Consider the following 23,657-nt stretch of genomic DNA (forward strand, 5'->3'; position numbering starts at 1 on the left):
AGAATTGATCCACAATATATTAGATAAAAACGCCACCGTTGCTCTTGCTCTTTTCATTCCATAAATTTCATCTATTTTATTTTTTTATAAAAAATAATATTTTTTATTAATTTTTTAATTATTTTTATTTTAAAAATATTAAAATTTATTAAATATTAAAAAGATTTTCAAAAAATTTTTAAAAAAATAAAATTACAATAATTAATTTATATATTACTATAATAAAAAATAAATAATAATTTTAAAATAATTAAAAAATACATAAACAAAAATTATTAGACAGAAAAGATTATAAAAAATATTATAATGCCTTTAATAATCCATCGATAACCTATTTTACCCATAATTTATAAGTGAAATAGATGAAAATATATAAATTATTTAAAACACTCTTAAATTTTTAAATTATTTAATAATTTTAAAATTAAAAAATTAAAATGAATATACAAAATATAATAAAACTGAAAATTTTAATTAAAGATATAAATTAGATAGTAATTTTATTTTTAAAATTTATTAAGAAAATTTAAAAATAAAATAAAATGCAATAAAATTAAATATCAAAATAAGTATTATTAAAATAATATATTCAAATATTAGATAAATATTAGGAAGATTATCAAAATAATATTTTTAAAATATAAATTGAAAATAATAAATCAAATTTAATTAATTAATATTAAAATATTAATGAAATAAATAATTTTAAAATAATACATTATATTATTAAAATAGATTATTTATTATTTCATTTAAATTTAAAGTAGATAATGTTTAAAAAAGAAAAAGAAAAAGAAAAAGAAGATGGAACTCTCTCTTGACAAGACAGACGACCATGGTGCTCCGATGGAGGAAGATTATCTCCTTGCGAGGAGTAACCTGCATAAACGTAAAGAGCTAGAAAGGTCTTCTGATGGAGACGTAGCAGATAGTAATGTGGTGCATGAGAAATCTAATGAGAATGACAGTGCTATGGATAGGGGATATAATAGTGAGGATTCTAATGATGGTGAGAAGGATGATATTAGATGCCCTACTATTAGGGTTTCAAAAGTTGAGAGAGCGAGGCTAAGAAGATCTTGGAAACGTACGTTGATTGTGAAGGTGGTTGGACGTACTATTGGCTATAATTATCTGCTGAGAAGATTGAGGGAGATTTGGAAGCCTAAAGCCATATTTGAACTAATTGCTATTGATAATGGCTTCCTTCTAGCTAGGTTTAACAATCCAGATGATTATGATTATGCTCTTCTTGGAGGTCCTTAGATTATTGTGGATCACTATCTAGTAGTTTGTAAATAGTGTCCGAAATTTGATCCTTGGACGGCCATATTGAATCATTTGACTGTTTGGATTCGAATCCCATGTCTTCCTATTGAATACTTTGATGAGGAGTTTCTCAAGAGAGTCACGGGGAAAGTTGGCACTCTTATCATAGTGGATATGAATACTAGTACAGTTTTGAAATGACATTTTGCTAGAGTTTGCATGGAAGTGGATGTTTCTAAGCCTCTGCTGTCTAAATTCATATTAAGATGCAGGGTTCGAAAGATTGAATATGAGGGCTTGCATATGGTTTGCTTCCATTGTGGGAGATATGGTCATGTTGATGACCAGTTTTCAGAAAAACATGGTAGGACGCCCATTGCAAAGGAGACCAGAGGAGCAGTTGACAGTGATGAAATTCTGCAACTATCAAACACTGGAAGTTCGGAGATTAATCTGGCTGTAATTGAGGACTATGGGGATTGGATGTTGGTGCAAAAAGATAGAAAGAAATTTGATCGGCCAATGGGAAAGAAGGTGGGTAGTCATGAGAAGTCAAATATCCAGCAGAATAAAACTAATTCTAATCGATTTATTTCCTTGGAGAACTTAGAAGAGGAGGAGAGAGATAATAATATGCTAACAAGGAAACTAATGCTGGCTAAAATTCTTCTAAGTTAATAAATGAGAATAATAATATTGTGTTTAAAGACCCAATTACTACCAATAAAGAAGTTTGGATGAAATCAAAAGTGGGCCAAAATAACATGAGCAGAAAAGGGAAGGAAGTGGAGATTGCTAAGACATAGGTGCCTATTTCGATGGCCCAGGTTTAGTATCAGACAAAAAAAGAATTTAGTTGGTCATTCTAAACAGGCTGCTGCAGAGATAGACCACATTGTGGTAAGGGATAGCCAAGAGAATCCGATGGGTAACAAATGGGTTGTGTCGAGGATGGATGAGAATATGGATTCAGTAAGGACAGGAAGTGTGAATGGCATACTAGTACCACCGAATGTTAATATCTTGCACCCTTCTACTTGTGGAATGGATATTGAAAAGAATGACTTGGATCCTGGACAAAAAAGTGAGGATGATGTTATCATTTTGGTAGCGAAAACTCTGGTTGAAACATGTGGGAAATATGATGAGCAGGTGACAAACCTAGAGGATGCTCCTATGGAGCATTGAGTATCTTTCTAGCTCAGTGTTGTTTCTTTTTCAACAGCTTTAGTGATGTTTTTGGCGACTTTTGGATCATTATTAATTTATTTTTTAATAATTGTTGTCACATGGAATTGCCAATGGGCTAGATATTTTTTGTATTCTGGAACCTAAAATGAGTGATTTTTAGGTGGATAAGGTTTGTAAGAATTTGGAGTATGCTCAATGGATACGTATGGAAGTTGTTGGGTTTAGTGGGGGAATATGGGTTTTTTGGACAGAAACTTCCTTTTCTTTACATATTCTCAAAACTAACCCACAATTTGTTAGCTGTATGATTGAGGAGAAATCTGGTCGGTGTTGGCTATTAAATGTGGTGTATGCGAGTCCTTCTACCAAGCTAAGGAGGTTGCTTTGGGAGGAATCGACTGATAATTTGGATGATAATGTTAATGGATGGGTGGCGATAGGTGATTTTAATAGTATTATTTCTACCCAAGAGCAATCTGGCTATTCCACTTTTAATAATGCTGGCTTTAAGGACTTTAATAATTGGATTCATGATAATGGATTAATTGATCTGCAATATAAAGGAAGGCCATTTACATGGTGAAGAAAGAATGATACTTGTGGTATCAAGATGGCTAGACTGGATAGATGCTTGGTTAGTAAAAATTGGTATCTCAACTGTAATACCCGGCTAGACTCCGGTATCGGAATTTCTACCGTCCGGTGGAATTTCGGGTGTCGGAGACCTCTAGAAGGGTAGAATCATGTTTTCATAAAAATGTTTTAATGTGTTTTATGTTTTAAGCATGAAAGAAAATGAGTTTTTGCATGAAAATAGCATTGGAGGGAAACTCAGGTTCGGCAGCCGAACCTCAAGTTCGGCCGCCGAACATGCTTGCATTTCGGGTGTGCCTTAGGCCCCCGAAGGCATAAGTGAGGGAAGTCCAGGTTCGGCCGCCGAACCTCAAGTTCGGCCGCCGAACATGGCATGCATGCGGAGGCACATTCGGCCCCCGAACGTGGCCTGGCCAGCCACTATAAAAGGGTCCCTTAGCCGAAAACGGGCGAGCTTTTTCTCCCCGTTGTCGGCCAAGGTGAGCTCTCCGCCATCCCTCACCGATCTTGAGTCTTTTCCTTCAAATCTTTCACGATTTTCATTAGTTTCCATCTTGTTTTGAAGATTTTCAAGTTTTGAGCAAGTTTTGGAGCTTGGAGGTTCAAGAACCCAATCTCTCCCACCTCCGAGTTTTAGGTCGTCTCTCTCTCGATCTTCAAGAGGTAAGAGCCGATCTTAAGCTCATTGCATGTTTTAAGTAAGTTTTAAGTAGATCTATGGGGGTAGAATGCATGTTTAGGTTATGGATATGTTTTTGGAGTTCATGGGTTTAATGTGTGTTCATGAACAATGTGAGTTGCTTGATGTGTTGTAGATGGGGCTTATGATGGTTTGAGGCCCCTAGGAACATGTATGCTTGTGTTTGTGTGTTGTAGAGTAGGTTTGATGCATGTTTGGAAGGTTTGGAGGCGAAATGTGCAAAGGGAGCCAAGTTTCTGCCCTTTGGCAGAAACCAGGTTCGGTAGCCGAAGGACTTTCGGCCGCCGAACATGGCTGGGGAGGCAGCCTTTCGGCTGCCGAAGCATGCCCCCGAAAGGAGACTTTCGTCTCTGTCGGGCAGTTTCGGCCGCCGAAAGTGCCGCCGAACATGCATGAGTTTCGTCTCTGTCTGGGAGTTTTGGCCGCTGAAGGTGCCGCCGAACCTGCCTGACTTTCGGCTCTGGAGGGACTTTCGGCCGCCGAACCTGCCGCCGAAAGTGCCCTGTCCAGGCCTCCTTTGCATGTTTTTCTATGGTTGTTTCATGATGTTTTAGGGGGTTTTTGGGGAGTAGTTTAGAGATATGTTCTAGTATGTTTGGTCCCTCATTTGAGTCCACCTGTGTAGGTTCGGACCCGAGGAACCGAGGACCCCAGCAGTGAGTTCAGCTGCTTCGGTGTTGTCAGAGTCAGCCAGAGGTGAGTGGACTAAACTTAATCTTTTAAATTGAGAAATTAAATGTTTTTATCATGTTTCATGCATCATGATTATGCAATAGGATGATTGCATTAGTTTTCACGAATATGCCGCATTGCATCGATTGTTGTTGATGTGGGTGAATATTGGATGACCCAATTAGTCCATGACAGGAAGACCAGGACCCCATTTTACGGCCTGGCACAGAGTAAGGAAAGACCAGGACCCCATTCTACGGCCTGGCACGGTTATGGGACTCGAAGACCAGGAGCCCAGAAGAGGCCCTGGGGCAATGGTAAGTAATGTATGTTATGACAGGAAGACCAGGACCCCATGCTACGGCCTGGCACAGAGTTAGCTTGGACTAATTGGTGACAATTTCACCCAACCCTTATGTGAATTGTCTGTGTTATGATGCATTTCATAGAGCATAGTGTTAATATGTTTTTATAGTCCTACTCACTGGGCTTTTAGCTCACCCCTCTCCCTTTACCCCCAGGCTTGCAGGTACAGGATAGAGCAGGAGTCCGGATAGAGTAATAAAGTTTTGATTATGTATAGTTAGTGTGGACATGATGAATGATTATGATGTAATGTAAAAGTATAGTTTAGATATGTAATGAGATGATGTTTATGGATGTTAGAGGTGTGCTTGACCATAGATTGTTGTTATCCCTTTTAATACATGATCTTAGAGATTGTTATGATGTTTATGCAAACCAACTCAACATATGTTATGTCACCCATTTAGGGGCACTGTTGAATCCCACAGAGGGATCAATGTTTATGATTTATGTTATGTACAGTGCATGCACATGTTGAGGTTGGTGTATGAATGGAAAGAAAAGTTTTAATTTTTAGGTATGTTGTTGATCATGTATGGGATTATACAAGTTTACAGGTTGTATGTCAGGCTTGCTACGGGTCCCGGCGGCCTTAAGCCGATCTGGATCCTAGCGCCGGTAGCGGTCCGATTTTCGGGTCGTTACATCAACTTTGAGGATGGGGAGGTACTACATCTGACTAAATTTTATTCTGATCACATTCCTATTGTGTTAAAATTTAATCAAGAGTAATGTAGTTTCAACTCGCCTTTCAAATGCCAACTGGCCTGGTTTACTCATCCCAATTTCAAGAATTCTGTTATTAGAAATTGGAAGGCCAATGATTCTTTTTTGGTCAACTTGTGCAATACTACAGAAGGTTTGAAATAATGGAATATCTCTGTATTTGGTAATATATTCCAGAAGAAACGAAGACTGTTGAAAAGGCTTGAAGGTGTTCAAAAGTTACTAGCTGCTAGTTGTTCCGCTAACCTAGTCAAGTTAGAATATCATCTGCGAAATCAATTGCAAGAAGTGTTGCATCAGGAAGAGATTTTTTTTTTGTTCCAGAATTCTAGAGAAGAATGGATTATTTTCGGGGATCGCAATATCAGATTTTATCAACTTTCTGCGAAGGTTAAAAATAAAAGGTAAGGTGTGACTTGTTTGAAAGATGGGAACGATTTATGGATTAGGGATGTTGTTTCTCTCAAAAATATGGTTAGAGAGTTCTTTAAGAATTATGTACTCTGTTGAGATTTCTTGTAATCAGGTTGTCCTTGATGCTTCATCTAGACCATGTCTTAACGAAGAACAGATTGCGGAGATGGATAAACCTTTTTTGCCGGAGGAGATATTTAGAGCTCTTTCCGATATGGCACCTTCAAAGGCACCAGGGAAAGATGGATTTCAAGTTGGCTTCTACCAAAAGGCTTGGTCTGTTATAGGTGGGGATGTTGCAAAATTTGTGATTGGTGTGTTAAATGTGAATCTGATTCTAAAGGAAATCCATGAGACCTTGTTGTTTTTGATATCTAACGAATCCTGAGGTTTTGTGCTCAATTCAGACTAATAAATCTTTGTAACGTCAGTTACAAGCTTATTACAAAGAAACTGGGTAATACATTAAAAAAAAAAGTTTTACCTTTTCTTATTAGCCCTGAGCAGTATAGTTTGTACAAGGGAGGCAGATTGTGGACAATATAGTGATTTATCAGGAAGTCTTGCATACTATGTGGCTGGCAAAAGGCAAACGGGGTTACATGGCAATTAAAATTGATCTTGAAAAGGCTTACGATCAACTTAATTGGGATTTTATTGAGTGGATTTTGGTAACGGCTGGACTTTCTATTTGATGGGTGGAGAATATTATGAAGTGTATTAACACTGTTTCTACATCTGTTTTGTGGAATTGAGAAGTTTTGGAGGAATTTTTTCCAACTAGGGGAATTAGACAGGGCAATTTATTATCACCATATCTTTTTGTGATGTGCATTGAATAACTTAGCCACTTGATTCAAAGCTCTGTTAATTTGGCTAGTTAGAAGCCTATTCTGCTTTCAAGCCAAGGTCCTCACATTTCACACCTTATGTTTGCTGACGATATGGTGTTATTTTGTGAAGCTTCGCGGGACTAACTTAAGGTGGTACTGGCAATCTTAGACATGTTTTGTACGGTATCTGGTCAAAAGGTGAATGTTTCGAAATCTTGTGTGCATGTATCATCAAATGTTGATGGAGAAGTTGCGGCAAGTTTGGCAAATCAATCTAGGATGTGTTTGGTGACTGATTTAGGCCGATACTTGGGAGTTCCTTCAATACATGCAAGAATTAATCAATCAACTTATGGGTATTTGCTTTCACAACATGAAACAGAGACTTGAGGGATGGAAGGCAAAGACAATATCAATTGCAAAAAGGGTAACTCTTGTTCAATCAGTATTGAGTACAATCCCTATTTATTCGATGCAGACATCGGTATTACCTATTTTTTGTGCCAAGAGATGGAGCGAATCTGCATAAATTTTATTTGGCATGAAGCTTCAGATGAGAAGAGAGTCCATTTAATTGCGTGGGAGAGAATTGTTAAACCTAAAGAGTATGGAGGGTTGGGGATTAGAAATATGAAATTGATGATAATGCCCTTGTTGGTAAAATGTTTTGGAGGTTACATAGCGAATCTGAATCCTTTTGGCCTCAATGTATCATTCAGAAATATAACGGGGATACTGCACAATGGAACCCGCAACCAAAGGCTAGGTCTTTGGGTGTTTGGATCAGTGTTTGTAAAGGGGCAGGGGTGGTAAAGCTGGGTTTTAGTTAAAGATGTCAAAGATGGAAGAGATACGTCTTTTTGGCTTGATGAGTGGACATATTTTGGTTCACATTTGGAGCTTGCCATTACTGATGTTGATTCGACAATTTGCAGGCAACGGTTAGGAGCTTTTGGGAGGAAGGTTCTAGATGAAAGCTAGATAAACTTCGCCATTTCTTACCTGAATATATTGTTGAGATGATTATGCCCTTATGTCTAGTTGATGATATTGAAAATGTAGATGGTTTCAGCTGGCAATTATCTAAATCAGGTTCGTAGTATGTCAAAACGGGATATGAAACTTTGTTGGGATTAGATGATAATCAAGGTAGTAGTCTGTGGAAGAGAATTTGAAGCCTACCTACAATCCACCTACTATCCAATGCATTCGATTATTTTTATGGGGGGTGGCCCATAGGAAGTTGATGTGTAACGAAGAAAGTAAGAAGAGGCATCTTACTACTGTTAATGCTTGCCCGGTATGTAAATGCCAAGTTGAAACAATGATTCATGCTTTAAGGGAATGCTCTGTGATGAAGAAACTTTGGCAGGAACTTGGTGCAGATACAATGATTGCTAACTTCTTTGCTACTTTTGAAATTAGAGATTGGTAAGATGCTAATGTATAGGTGGATACGCAACAAATGCAGGGGGTTGCATGGAAGTTGCTTTTTTCGATTGCACGCAGGTGGATTTGGAGGTATAAAAACGGTAAGGTTTTTCGTAGCAATAAAGACTTTGCCTGTAACACCCCTTACCCTATCAAAGTGTAGGCAGAGCAAGGACTATCACAAGCTATACCTTTTTAGACATATCAAGACTAAACAATTTTATTTATCTGTAAATACCAAATTTTTAGGTAGTCCAAGTAAATTTTATAAGGTGATTAAAGTAAATGTAAGATTTTAAACCAAAATTTTAGCAGAGTCTCCTCTGTTTCATCAACATTTCAACCTGTAGTACATATATAAAAAAAAAGCACATGTAAAATTATCAACTGTTATTTGATAATTTACTATTCTTTGATTTACATAACCTTCATAACTCACTCTATTTAATATGTACATGCCAAAATATAGTTATACTATGACTCAGAGACTCAAAATAACCAGCTATGATAATGGCCTTGATATCTGATGTAGACCTTTGATGAACTCTGCGTGCCTACTTTATCTACAACCTGCGTGAGGTAAAAGCTAACACGATGAGCTAATGCTCAGTGGGTGATTGTAAACAAATAACAAAATAGAGCAAACATGTTCACGTATATAGATAATTAAGTAAATAATTACAAGCTGTCAAATGTAGTTAATATGATACAAAGCATATTTGTCAACTTCTTAATATAAAATATGAGTGCCATATGTATCCTTGTGCACGACAAGAATTTCCTTCATATTCAATAAAAACATCTTCTTTTACCTTTATTGCACACTTTCTATTTATAGCAAATCACCATAGCTTAGTGCATGTAATAGATGCAGACATCTTAACATTCACTGATAAGTTCAAAAAATCAAGTATCAATCTTAATTAAGTTCTTAGCCCTTATAAACACATTGTAGGGTTGACTAGGGAGATAAGGAGCTATAATGGTAGGCACAGGGTGCCAAACGGTAGGCTCAGATGACAAAATTGTGATAGCAATGCTCTATGGCCGTGCTTATGAGGTACTTGATATGTAACCTCAAATATAGATCATGTATCGGTAGCAGTACTGTAAACTCTGTATGTTCATATGGCATGTCATATCCTTAAACTAACCTCGACTCCTATTAAATTTACTAGGGCCAAGTATCATTAATTCAATGTATCAATATAAATGCATGTCATTTGAAGCTATTTGAATTCATTTCCAAAGTACATATATCATATGTCAAAGTTAACAAGATGAGAAACTCATGGCAAATTTTGCAAAACTTTGTCAACATAGTATTTCAATATTGCGTCAAGTCAATTCACTTTTTACATTTCATACCACTAATAAGTAAAGAATGACAAATTTTGCTCAAATCATCATGCACAAATAGGTGTTATTGTCAAGCAAGCACGTGCAAAAATCAAGTATGATAAGCAAGCACGTGCGTAATTCTCACTAATAAAGCAAGAATGTCAATTTTTATGCATTCCAATTTGAGAAAACTGCATTCTTCCATATATTGCATAAACTTTTCAAGTAGATTAAATTTACAATTTGACTTCATTTTCTTCATAAAAAATGTACATTTATGTCTTATCTTTCTAATAAGGTATAATTTATGCAAATCTGATCACCCTAGCTTAAGTTATGAATTTTTCTTTACAAGCTGCTCAACAAGGTCTTAATCAGTTTAGTATTGGTACTTGTTTATAGTATCACAAAACATATCAAATTTATGCATTTTCATACAAATTCAAACTTAAATGGCTTCTACAATATTTTAGTTATACTTCTTAAGATTCATTTGGCACTAGTCTTAACAAATTTCACTGGGTATATAATTAGTTATGGTATAATCAATACACTCTGTTCTGGATGCACTATCACTGTGTCCAGTTTAGGTTCACTTGTAATTTATATCATCTTACCTACAGAGTCAGAATCTGGTCAATTCATAAAAGTTTTATCTATTTGTCTCGGCTTTCATTTGGTATATTTTAGGTCTAATTTTAATAACTACACAATAAGTTATGAAGTTATTAACACATGCTGCCCTGTTAAAACCTATCCTGCCAGGTTTACACTTTTAGCTCTCATGTTTGGTTTCTTTATTTTAAACCTTTCAAACACCATTTTAACTTTCATATAACATAATTATACAAGCAAATCAACATTTCTAGCAAGTAAAATCAACCCCTAACTTCATATATCCATAAGAAAATCAAAGGAAAACAGAAAATCATACAAACACCAAACCTTTCTTGAATTTCTCTTTCTTTTCCTCTTCTATTCTCTAGCTATCTCCTTTCCCTTTGATGTTCCTTCACCTAATTCAATTTATGTCTTAGGAAAGGATTGGATAAATTGTAAATTAAAGTTTTATAATTAAAATTCATGCATGAAGAAATGAGAAGATGCTATTTCCTACACATTTCTAAGCTCACCTTTGATTTTCAAGTTTGGTGTATATGGAACCCTAAAATTTTCTTCTTCAATTCTTTCAATATTTGGCTCTTTCTTTAGCTATTGATCTTAGGGTGAATTTTGATTAAATAAAAAAGTTAATTTGGTGAGGTTTTGGCTTGGCTTTGGTAAGAGAAAGAAAAGCAAAGTTTTTTCCTTAAAAATTGAGTGACCTACGACAATGTGAAGGAAGGAAGAAGATAGCCCCTTTTTTTCATTTTGATTTGTCATTTCTTCCATGCTTAGTTAGGTGACACATGGAGGGTTTAGGTGAAGAGGTGGAAAACATGAAGGACTAATCTGAATTTTGTTTTTAAACTTTTCATATTTACACTTTAACCTACTAAACTCTTTACCATATTTCAGTTTAGTTTTCAAACTTTCAATAATCATAGATTGACCTACTAAATTATGCTTTTAGCCTTTAGAAGTTATTTTCACTTAAGTAAGCATGACTGATTTAAACAAGCACCTCAAGCAAGCACGTCGGGATACCCTAAGCACCTTCTGAAAGTGACTCGTCCCCGACTCGCTAATCACATTGTCTAATTTATTTCTGGATATGTCAATTTCTTCATTGGAGTTTTCTATGATTCAGTTATTAGCGATTTAGAGCTATGCTAGCACCTCCACTAAGTAGCTCGGGGTAAGCTAATACCTCCCCTAGTGCCACTTGCTCTAGTTAGTGAATTAGCCTAACTCATACCTAATGGTAGCACTGCACTAGCTATGGGTTTGAGGATGTTACATTGCCTTTATCAATAAGGAGTTTTCGGTGTCACAGACTATTCAAATTGATAAAGTTTTGAGGAATCAATTGGAGGTAATTAATAAATGTTCTCCTTGCTTGCAATTTATTTCATGGCAACCTCCACTAGAGGATTGGGTGGTTATCAATACTGATGGTGCTTATAAGGGTAATCCGGGATAGGCATCTTGTGCAGGAGTTGCTCGGGATACATATGGTACTGGTTGGTGGGCTTTTGGAGTAATATTGACAAATGTAGTTTGCTTGAGGCATAATTGTGGTGTGTTGTCTATGCCCTTAAACTTGCTTAGAGTAGGTGGTGGAAGCAGGTGGTGATTCAATATGATTCTAAGGTGGTAGTTTCTCTATTACAGGAAAAGCGGTAGGTACTTACAAAGTTAAGAAGCTTTTGGCAAATTGCAAAAAAATGATGATTCGGGAATGGAGAGTGCAGGTACACCATGTTTACAGAAAAACAAATCCAGTGGCCGATGGTTTAGCCAATTTGACATTTGGTAATGGCCTGGGTTTTAAGTTGATAGTTTCTCCTCCAGCGGTCGTATGTCATTTGCTAGATGCAGATAGGATTGGAGTTGTCTAGCCTCGTATATTATCTTAGGGCTCTATCCTCCATTGGAATTGAAAAAAATAGATAATATTTTTATTTGTTAAAATTATTTTTATTATTAAAATTTAAAAATATATTATATTATTAAAATTTAATAATACATATATTAAAATTATATTATTAATTGTAAAAAAGAGATTTTAAAAATTGAAATTTCATTTTGATAAATTTCATAGATAGGAAAATAAATTATTTATTTCAAAATTTTAATAAATCGATTAATTATAAATATTTTAAATAATTGTTTATAAAAAAATAATTATTTTGAATAAATATCATTATAAATGATAATAATAATTTTTAAAATATTAAATCATATAATTGTTAAAAATGATAATTTAGTTTTTTAAATAATTCTCATAATGCTTGATAAATGTACTAAAATAATTTTAAATAAATTAGTTTTTTAAATTTGGAAATATTTAGATAATAAATTAAAATTTAACATGATAACGATTGATCATTGACAAATGAAATTATAGTTAAGTATAATGGAACTCATATTCTTCATTAGAAAAAACTACAAATTTCTCTATTTTTTCATCTATTTTCTTTGTATTTCTTAGGTATACAATCTTCTAAAATTAAAACTTAATCTACTTCTTATTATTATCTACTCAACTGTATTTTTCTCTTGATAATTTAAAGTTTTACACTTTTACCTATTTTCCATAAATTTAAAATTTTAAAAGGATTCTATTCTTTTTCTCCATTGCTTTAAAATATTAGTATACTCATAAATAATATCAATTGTTTAATGTTTAATATTTTAATATCATTAGGATTTTTTTTATTCTTTGAATGATATTTAGTACTAATTTTCTTAATTATTAAACTAAGTAATTCTTAAATAGTTGCTCTAGCTCTAGGTAGGGGTCTTATCGAGCCGCTTTATTTCATTTGATTATTCATGCCTATTCGAAAGCATTATTATTTTTAGGATCTGAATCCATTATTCGTTCAATGAAAGTTATTCTTGGTTATTCTCCATATAAAAGTCAAAATATAATTTTTATGGATGGTTTAACAAAACATATTCCAATTACTAAAACGGTTTTTTTATTAGGAACACTTTCTCTTTGTTATTTCCCCCTTCGCCTGTTTTTGGTCCAAAGGTGAAATTCTTAATGATAGTTGGTTGTATTCACCTATTTTCGCAATAATAGTCTGTTTCACAGCGGGATTAACCGCATTTTACACGTTTCGAGTTTATTTACTTACTTTTGACGGATATTTTAATGCTAAGTTACAGTAGGAAATTTATAATTAAATTTTATTAATAAAAAAATAAATGACTTTTACAAAGGAATAAAAATAACGTGCAAATCACTTGAAAAAATATTAATATATATAAATGTGAAAAGGTCCAGAATAAAGGGATTTTCGATAATAGACATGATTAAAATTAATAATTAAAATTAGATATTTATTTAATTAATTGAAAAAAATAAAGAAAATTATTTTAAAATATTTAATTTAATTGGTTAGATTTATTTCCTCAATAGAAATTATATTTTATGAAAAAATATAATTTTATTAATTTAAATATATAACTATATTATTAAAGCACTCACAGACTTAATCTGGTGGTAAGTGTATCTGAATATATCTGAGAGGTCACAGTTATACTCCTCCAATCCCTAATCTCTATTTCAAAAAAAAAAAAAAAAACTATATTATTAAAAATAACTCTTATATATATCAAATTCTCTAAAGATGTCAACATATTTTCCATAAACAATAATTGCAATAAGATTGTCACATTACATTTATAATCTGCATAACAATTTTGTTTACAATATAAAGCTATGCTAGAAATAACATGAAACACTTAAAACATAAAGGTTGTAATGAACTTCTTAAACTTAATATGAAGATAAAAAAATCACTTAATTTGGTGACCTTATGATTAAATTATTGATTCTTAAAATTTCAAGTAGTGTATTATAACTTACTAAAATTCTAAATTTGTCTCCGTAAATTTAAAAATTCATAACTAATTCAGTATAAGTCATATAAATACAAATAATATATGAGTATTGAAGAAAATTTCATGAAGAATTAAAAAAATATATATATTTAGAGAGTCATAATCTTTTTCAATCAATATGAAAAATCCAAGATCTAAGTGCTCATATGGTTTCATGCATAATATTTGTATTGTTCTCAAATTTCATAACAAAATTGATGTAGGAGATGCTTAATACAATTAAGTAAATTCAAGAACATGAGAAAAAAAATATCTTTATGCCATGAATATATTTATTTCACTAGATTACTTTGAAAATAAATAAAAAAGAATGGAAGAAGAAGAGAAAACTAAAGGGGTGTTATTTTTGTTCACATTCCTTCTAATAAATGTGGAAAATTATATCCAAGTGGAAGGAAGTGTATTTTTATAAAATACTATAACAGTCAAAAGGCCATATTTTTATTAGTGAACAAGATAATGAGACACGCACTGAATTTGAATAATGAGATATCACATTCTTAGAAAATAAATTTCTAAACAAGGTAGATTGGTATCTCTATATGAAATTGTGGAGTATATATATTGCTTCCACTAACTCGAAATGGATTCTTTTTAGTGGGAGTATTTCAAATACTAATGAATCAGTTCATACTAATACTGAAATACAACCTATAGTGAATCTATCTGATATTGCTAGTCCCAGTGGGAGCAACTATAATATTGATAAATCAATTTATCAATTCCAATCACGATGAGCGAGTCAATTAGGTATTCCCCATCATCACTATGAGATTGAAGGGGAAAATTTGTAGTTACTAATAAACTCAACATACCCTGTAAAGGAAAGATGAATTAATAATTGGAACAATAGAAGATAAGATGTAAATTAATAATATCAAACCAAGTTTACAAACTGGTCGATTTATCAATAGTATGAAAAACTATTGAGAACAAATTGTTTCTTATTTTAGCATTGTCTATAGCCGTACAAGTAGCTTAGCGGCTAAGTATGATTCCTAATACAATTGGATGTATATAATAGAGCTATTAAACTAAAAATAGTCTATTGTGATAGTCTAGATTCAATAGTTTATATTAAAAATCTCAAGTACTATCGAAAAATAAAGTATATTGATATTAAATATAATATTGTAAGAGACATAATTACAAATAAAGAAGTGACTACGAAGTATATATCTATGCATAATGTGGCTACAAAATCCTTTACAAAGCCTATTACGAAGTTTATAATAGACATATTAAGTCATTTGCATATATATTCATGTAAGTTATATTATTAAAGATAATGATATTTATGCCTAAATTATTTTGTGATTTTTATACATATTATTGAATATTTGTTTAATACATATATTAAAACTTGAGAAGTATGCCAGACAAATAAAAAATTGAATTATTCACATAGGCAATCACCTTTATTATTTAAGTAACTAATGAAAATAAGACAGTTATAAATACATTATTATCAATAGTGATAACACTACCAAAAAACTGTGAATTAGCGATTAAATATTTGGCCACAAAATGATTAAATTTAGTCGCTAATTAGAAAATAGCGACCATTTAGCGACTAATTATAATAGTCGGTGTTTGGACAATCGCTATCGTAATAGCGACCAAATAGGTAATGATTGCTAATACAGCAACAAAACAACGACCACTTTTTGATCACTAATGGGATGCTAAACTTGATTTGACACTGTAAACTTTGGTCGCTAAGTGGTCGCTGACAGATGGTCGCTAAGTGGTCGCTGACAGATGGTCGCTAAATGGTAGTTGAACTTCGGTCTCTAAATGGTCGCTGCATAGTCGGTAGTTGGTCGTTGAATAAAAGCTAAAAATCAATTGTAGAATTTTTGTAGGAACCTTTAATAGTCATTAAATCGTCGCTAAATAAAATAAACACTATATAATTGTTATTTGAAATTTGATCGCTGATTGATCGGCAAAATAGTTGCTGATTTGATGGTAATTGTCACAATTATTTCCTGTTCTGATCATAGACTTGTTGTAATGTCAATATATATATATGTATATTTTCATCCTCAATTTTGCAACGTAAAATAGAAAAAACACCAATAGAATTCAAAATTCAAAACATATATTTCATGTTCTCTCTTGCTTATTGTCTCTCTCTTTTTCTCTCTTTAATATCTTCCACTATCTCTCATTAGCTCATCCATATTCAATTCCTTTAATTTACCCAATAAAAAAAAATAAAAGATAAAGTGAAACAAAATTATGTAACAATACAATTAGGAAACACTACAAAAGCAATAATTTGAAATGAACCAATCAATCGTAATCTCATTGCCATGAACAAAAAAATCAATTACAATCTCATTATATATAGCATAACAAAAATCAATACTTGCATAAACAAAACAAAAACTAAAAAAAATTGAAGAAAGCTAATTGGGAGAGATAGCAAGCTTTAAAAAATGCAGATGGGACAAGCTTTCTCTTAGAACCAAGACTTGCAATAGGGGCAAGCTTTGCTTTGTCAAACACATTTTTCCCATCCTATTAGCATCAAATACACCTAAATTGCAACTCCAACTCAAACCAAAATTTGCAACTCCATAGCCAACAATGCAATTGCCATGAGACACTTCCCCCTTTTGGCATTTCATTATTTACCCCCGAAATTAAGGGGAAGATGATAACATCCTTCCCTTTCTTTAAGCATCAAATAAACACAAATTACAACTCCAAACCAAATAAATCTGCAACTTCATAGCCAACACTGCTATGGCCATGAGATGCCTCCCCCTTTCCTACTTCCATAAACCACCTTCCCCTTTTTGCATTCCATTGTTCCCATATTCTTGCATGAAGAAATTCCAAATTTTCAATTCCAACCTCACATCCAAAGTCTAAACACATGAAGGTACATGTGCCTGTATCCTAATATTGAGTGTATCATGCAAAGAATATATTCATAGGGTGATAATAAGCTATGATTTTCTTGACATTAAAATAGAATGCTGATAGCGGTTGTCGAATCCGTCAAAAATAAACCTATTAAACAATCAACAATAAACTTGCAGATAGTGGCAATAGGGTCGAACCATAGGGATTTGACACCAAAGATTTTCCTAATAATGACTAGGTAAATAAATAGCAAGTAAATAAAAGAGGGGGGTTTTGTTTTGATGATTTAAATCTTAAAAAGCAAGAGAAAGCAATAATTTAAATGAATGAGAATTTTAATGGGAGAAGGATTCTAGTTGAAGTATGGATCTATTTCAATTTGTTCAGAATTGATCATTGATTATTTAGTACTCCTATTTTAATTTAATAAACCAGTTTCGGTTGTGGAAGATGCTTCTCACAATCAAATTCCTCCTTAGTTCTAGTTTGATTAGGAAACGTTCGCCAATCAAACACTAGTCAACAAGTTGCCAAGGAACGTCCTTGGGGCTTTTAGCATCGAACAACTGTTGACTGCATTAAGACTTAGAGAAACCTAATTCTAACCTTGCCAACCGCGTGGTCAAGTTTAGATTATGCAACTGATTAAACTTGAGTTTAAACAACCTAAGCAATTACGGACTTAAATCATTCAAACAATATATTACTCAAACAATTGAAAGCAATAGGCCTAAATTGATTCCAAAAGCAAAGCAATAATTATAGAAAGATCAAGTTGCATAAATATTGAAAGTAAATAAGAGTTTAATAATGGAGTTTTAAATCTCTCAATTCATCACAAATCTGAATTTTTCCAATTTCAACTAGAAAAGATTGGAATTTAGCCACTCATGGTGGACAAAATCACAAAAGAAAAGAGAAAAGAAGAGAAGAAGGGACTGCCGCAGGTTTCCTGCTGAATTTTGCAGATTTTCAAAGGTGAGAGATGCCCTTTGCTGGTCTGATTGCTGTCCATTTTATAGGTGGAGAGTCCAAGTTCAATTAGGGTTTGGAATCCCTAATTTGATTTGGTCTTTGTAGCCTTTAATTCCTCTTTTGTTTTTGAATTTTGTTGTAGATGGAATTCTTTTGATTGAAGGATCTCCTTGTGGCTTTTGGATTTGAGCTGACAGTGTTTGAAGTGATTTTGGGCTTCTCCAATTTTAAATCTGATTTTCTGCACAATTTCTCGCTTTTGCTGTCTTCTCTGCGTGAAAGTGATTTGGGCAAATCGCTTGCCCAAATCGCTTCTGCATGTTGCCTCCAGGTTTCTGCCTTAGCTTTCTATTTCTGATCTCTGCGGGTGATTTGGCCAAATCACTCTGATCCAATCATTTTTTTAGCTTTTTCTGCACTTTTTCTCCAACTTTTCATTTTCTTCCTTTTCTACAAAAACATAACAAAAACATAAATTAAGCTAGAAAAATATGTAAATAAACAGTAATAAATATAATAAAAATGTGGCTAAATTATGCTTGATCAAATACCCCCACACCTAGCTTTTTGCTTGTCCTCAAGCAACAAACAACTTAGTCAATCAAGCTCCTTTTTCTTTTGAGCCTAAGTACCACTTAATCAACCCCCCTAGACTCCCAAATTGAAGTATCACAGTATAGAATACATGCACCAAGGTTGTTCTCTCTTTTCCTTGATTCCCTTCACCTACCATGGCCAAGAGAAAGGTTTTTGGTTCAATCATGCTTATTCTCTTTGTATAAGCTCAATGCAACCTCTAAGAGTGATTTGCCCTTCTTTTTAATCACACTTTTTATTCAGCAGCACTTATTTATTCTTGCCTGAAAAAATCACTAACATTTTTACGCGAATGTGCATATTGGTGATACCCACCCCCGGTTACTCAGTTAGTCACTTGTTCAAGTGGCTACTAGCTCTGTTCATAATTTATTTGGCCATTGGAACAGGTTTATGATTTGTGCTTTGTGCTTTTTTTTCTTTTTCTTTTCTTTTCATGACAGTTTGGGCAAATCACCTCATAGGGAGTTACACTAACTTTTTATTTGCATGTATTTATATTTTTATTTCCCTTGACCAAAGCAAATTTAGAGATTCAATTCAAGAAAAGAACTTCCAAAGTGAAGGTAGCACACTATAATTGATTCAATTTAGGCTTAAAGGGGTGGAAAATCAATGGGGTCATGAGATAGGAAGCTCTTTTAACCTTGTTATCTATACTGAGTAGAGCAATAGTTAAGATAAAATTCTGTGTGTGTGTAGGAAGTGAAAAATGTGTGCAAAGAGAAAAAAAAAATTTGGTGTGTGTGTTTAGAGCAAAAAGAAACAAAAAGAAAGCAAAAGATAGTGCAAAAATAAGCAAAAATAATTCAACAGTACCCCTACACCTAGTCCAAACATTGTCCTCAATGTAAAACATATAAAGGAAAAGAAGAGAGAAAGGGACTTCCTGGCCAGTGGGTGATTTGGTCAAGTGATTTGGGCAAATCACTCGGCCAAATCACTGGTAATGATGGTCTGCGTGCAGAAAATTATCCACCAGTAGTTGTAGCAGGTGCTCCATGTGATGCATCCTGTCTTAGATTCTGGTGAGATGAGCCTCCATCGAATGGTCTTGAGGTGCCTTTTATGTCCTCCAAGGTCCACCCAATTGCTTTCTTGTGTTTCCTCAACACCTTTAGGAGTTTTTTCTCTTCTTGCTGGCTGAGTTGATTGGATACTATGACTGGAAGTGTATTTTCAGCCCCCAAATAGGCATATTTGAGGTGTCCGGGCAGAGTTTTCAGGTCTGGTGTAGTTGCTGTCTGTGATACTGCTTGCTGTTTGCTTACTGATTTGGGCAGATTTTCTGGTGCTGGGTCTTGTGATTTGGGCAGATCACTCTCTGTCATGTCTATCTGCTCCAGTGATTTGGGCAAGTCGGGATCTGCCTGTACTGGTGACTTGGGCAAATCACCCGCAACCAGCAGTAAACAGTATGCTGTCTGGTCTGTGTCTTTTTCGGTGTTGCTGCTGGTGCTGTCCATTTCTTCAGATCTGCATAAATCAGCATTGAGTGAGTTATCTAGATCAAAATCAAAGATTTCTTGATTTAAATCATCAATAACATCAAGACCATAAATAGGAGAAACATCATTGGGGAATTTCATGGCATCATAAACATTAAACTTGATAACTTCCCCTTCAAACTCCATGGTCAATGTGCCATCATGCACATCAATTTTGGTTCTTGCTATACTCAAGAATGGTCTCCCAAGTAGGATGTCAGAGGTGGTGTTGCTCTTATCTTCCTCCATGTCTATGACATAAAAATCTGCTGGGAAGACTAGTTGGTCCACTTGTACCAACACATCTTCAAGCACTCCCTTGGGATAGACAACAGATTGGTCAGCCAATTGAATCACAATGCTGGTGCCCTTGAGTGTTCCTGCATTCAACAAGTTAAAAATGGAAAGGGGCATGACATTAATTGAGGCTCCAAGATCACACATGGCTTTCTTTATCCCCACATTGCCTATTTTGCATGAAACAACGAACATTTCTCTATCCTTGCATTTGGTTGGAAGTTTTCTCTGAATGACAGCTGAGACACACTCCCCCACACTTACTTTTTCACGTTCAGCAAGTTTTCTTCGGTTGGTGCATAGCTCTTTGAGAAACTTGGCATACCTTGGAATTTGCTTTACAGCATCCAATAGAGGAATGTTGATCTCTACCTTGCGGAGTGTCTCAAGTATTTCTTTCTCCTCTTTCTCCTTTTGGGATCTTGCAAATCTTCTTGGGAAGGGGGGAGGTACCTTAAATTTCTCCACTGGTTGCTGGTATGATTTCTGCCTGTGATTGGATTCTGCATGGTCTGTTGATTTGAGCAAATCAACTTCTGCCTTCTCTGGTGATTTGGGCAAATCACCACTGCTGGGCAGTACTGTCTGTCCATCGATTGGGTCCGTGATTTGGGCAGATCGATTGCCCTGATCACTTTCTGGCAGATTCTCCTCCATGGCCTGTTTCTTCAATTTCTCAGCCTTGCTGTCTTGCAGCTCTTTTCCACTCCTCAATGTGATGGCACTAACATTTTGTCTTGGATTTATTTCAGTTTGGGAGGGTAGCTTTCCTTGTGACTCAAGTTTGCTCACCGAAGTGGCCATTTGACTCATTTGTTGCTCAAGATTTTGCACAGTATTTGCCAAGGACTTCACAATCTCTTCAAGGGGTGTATTGGATTTTTGAGGTGCAGCTTGGGCTGGATTCCATTGCTGATAGCTTGGATATGGATTGGCCCTTGCATAACTGAAATTTGGATGGTCCCTCCAACCTGGATTATAGGTGTTTGCATAGGGATCATACCTTCTTTGCCCATTAAAGCCTCCAACAGCATTGACTTGTTGGTCCTCTTCTTGAGGGGAAGGACATAGATCAGTTGGGTGGTTTATGTTTGCACATATCCCACATGGCTTGGGCTGCTGAATTTACTGGACTTGCTGGGCTTGCCTCACAACTAGGCTGCGGACAGCATTGGTGAGATCAGAAATTTGGGATGCTAAAAGGGATGTACTCACCTCATTCACCCTTCTTGGTGGCTGTTCTTAGTCTCCAAACTGTTGAGATGCTGCTGCCATGGTAGAAATTAAATTTCTCATCTCTTGAGGAGTTTTTTCTTCAATGGACCCTCCACATGCTGCATCTATAAACTTCCTCTTTGCTGGTAGTAGGCCTCCATAGAAATATTCAATGAGAGATTTGTTAGAAATATCATGCTGAGGACAGCTTGTGCACAGCCTTTTGAACCTCTCTCAGTACTCATATAGGCCTTTAGAATGCTTTTGCCTTATGCCACTTATTTCACGACGAATGCCAATTGCTTTTGAGGTAGGAAAGAATTTGCTAAAAAATGCTCTCACCATACCAGTCCATGATATGATGGAACCGGGTGACAAGTAGAATAGCCAATCCTTGGCATAGTCTTCAAGAGAGAAAGGGAAAGCTCTAAGTTTGACATGGTCTTCTGAAATTCCTTGAGGTCTCATGGTTGTGCACACAATGTGGAATTCCTTCAAGTGCTTGTGGGGATCCTCATTTTCAAGGCCTTTAAACTTGGGAAGGAGATGGATTAGACCTGTCTTCAATTCAAAAGGTGCTGTCAGTTGGGGATAAGTTATGCATAATGGTGCTTGATCTTCTGCTGGAATGGCCAGCTCTCGGAGGGTTCTCCCCCGTGGCTGTGGTGCTTGGACAGGCATATTTCCAGCTTGAATTTCAGCTTCTTCACGTGCAACAGGGGGTTCTGCCATTGCTGGATTTTCTGCAGCAACTTGGTATTCAGTTTCTGGTGCAATTTCAGCAGTAGCAGGTGCGGCAGTGGGTGAATTTGCTGGTGTAGAAAATTCTGCAGCAGGTGTAGCAGTAAAATCTGCAGGTGCAGAAAATTCTGCAGGTGCAGAAAATTCTGCTGGTGCAGAAAATTCTGCTGGTGCAGAAAATTCTGCAGCAAGGGCTGTAGGTGATTTTACTAGTGCTGATGAAGATGCTTTTGAGGCTTGGTTCCTCAAGTTTGCTTGCTTCCTTAAGCTCTTGGCGGTGCGTTCTATCTATGGATCGTAAAGAAGATTTTCTTTACGGCCAGCCCTGGTCATAAAGGGAAAATACGTTAGTTTAAATCAAATCCCGGTAACGGCGCCAATTTTTTATAGCGGTTGTCGAAGCCGTAAAAAATAAACCTATTAAACAATCAACAATAAATTTGCGGATAGTGGCAATAGGGTCGAACCACAGGGATTTGACACCAAAGATTTTCCTAATAATGACTAGGTAAATAAATAGCAAGTAAATAAAAGAGGAGGGTTTTGTTTTGATGATTTAAATCTTAAAAAGCAAGAGAAAGCAATAATTTAAATGAATGAGAATTTCAATGGGAGAAGGATTCTAGTTGAAGTATGGATCTATTTCAGTTTGTTCAGAATTGATCATTGATTATTTAGTACTCCTATTTTAATTCAATAAATTAGTTTCGGTTGTGGAAGACGCTTCTCACAACCAAATTCCTCCTTAGTTCTAGTTTGATTAGGAAACGTTCGCCAATCAAACACTAGTCAACAAGTTGCCAAGGAACGTCTTTGGGGCTTTTAGCATCGAACAACTGTTGACTGCATTAAGACCTAGAGAAACCTAATTCTAACCTTGCCAACCGCATGGTCAAGTTTAGATTATACAACTGATTAAACTTGAGTTTAAACAACCTAAGCAATTACGGACTTAAATCATTCAAACAATATATTACTCAAACAATTGAAAGCAATAAGCCTAAATTGATTCCAAAAGCAAAGCAATAATTATAGAAAGATCAAGTTGCATAAATATTGAAAGTAAATAAGAGTTTAATAATGGAGTTTTAAATCTCCCAATTCATCACAAATCTGAATTTCCCCAATTTCAACTAGAAAAGATTGGAATTTAGCCACTCATGGTGGACAAAATCACAAAAGAAAAGAGAAAAGAAGAGAAGAAGGGACTGCCGCAGGTTTCCTGCTGAATTCTGCAGATTTTCGAAAGTGAGAGATGCCCCTTGTTAGTCTGATTGTTGTCCATTTTATAGTTGGAGAGTCCAAGTTCAATTAGGGTTTGAAATCCCTAATTTGATTTGGTCTTTGTAGCCTTTAATTCCTCTTTTGTTTTTGAATTTTGTTGTAGATGGAATTCTTTTGATTGAAGGATCT

This window comes from Manihot esculenta, chromosome 4, assembly GCF_001659605.2.
Source record: "Manihot esculenta cultivar AM560-2 chromosome 4, M.esculenta_v8, whole genome shotgun sequence".
In the NCBI taxonomy this organism is placed as follows: Eukaryota; Viridiplantae; Streptophyta; class Magnoliopsida; order Malpighiales; family Euphorbiaceae; genus Manihot; species Manihot esculenta.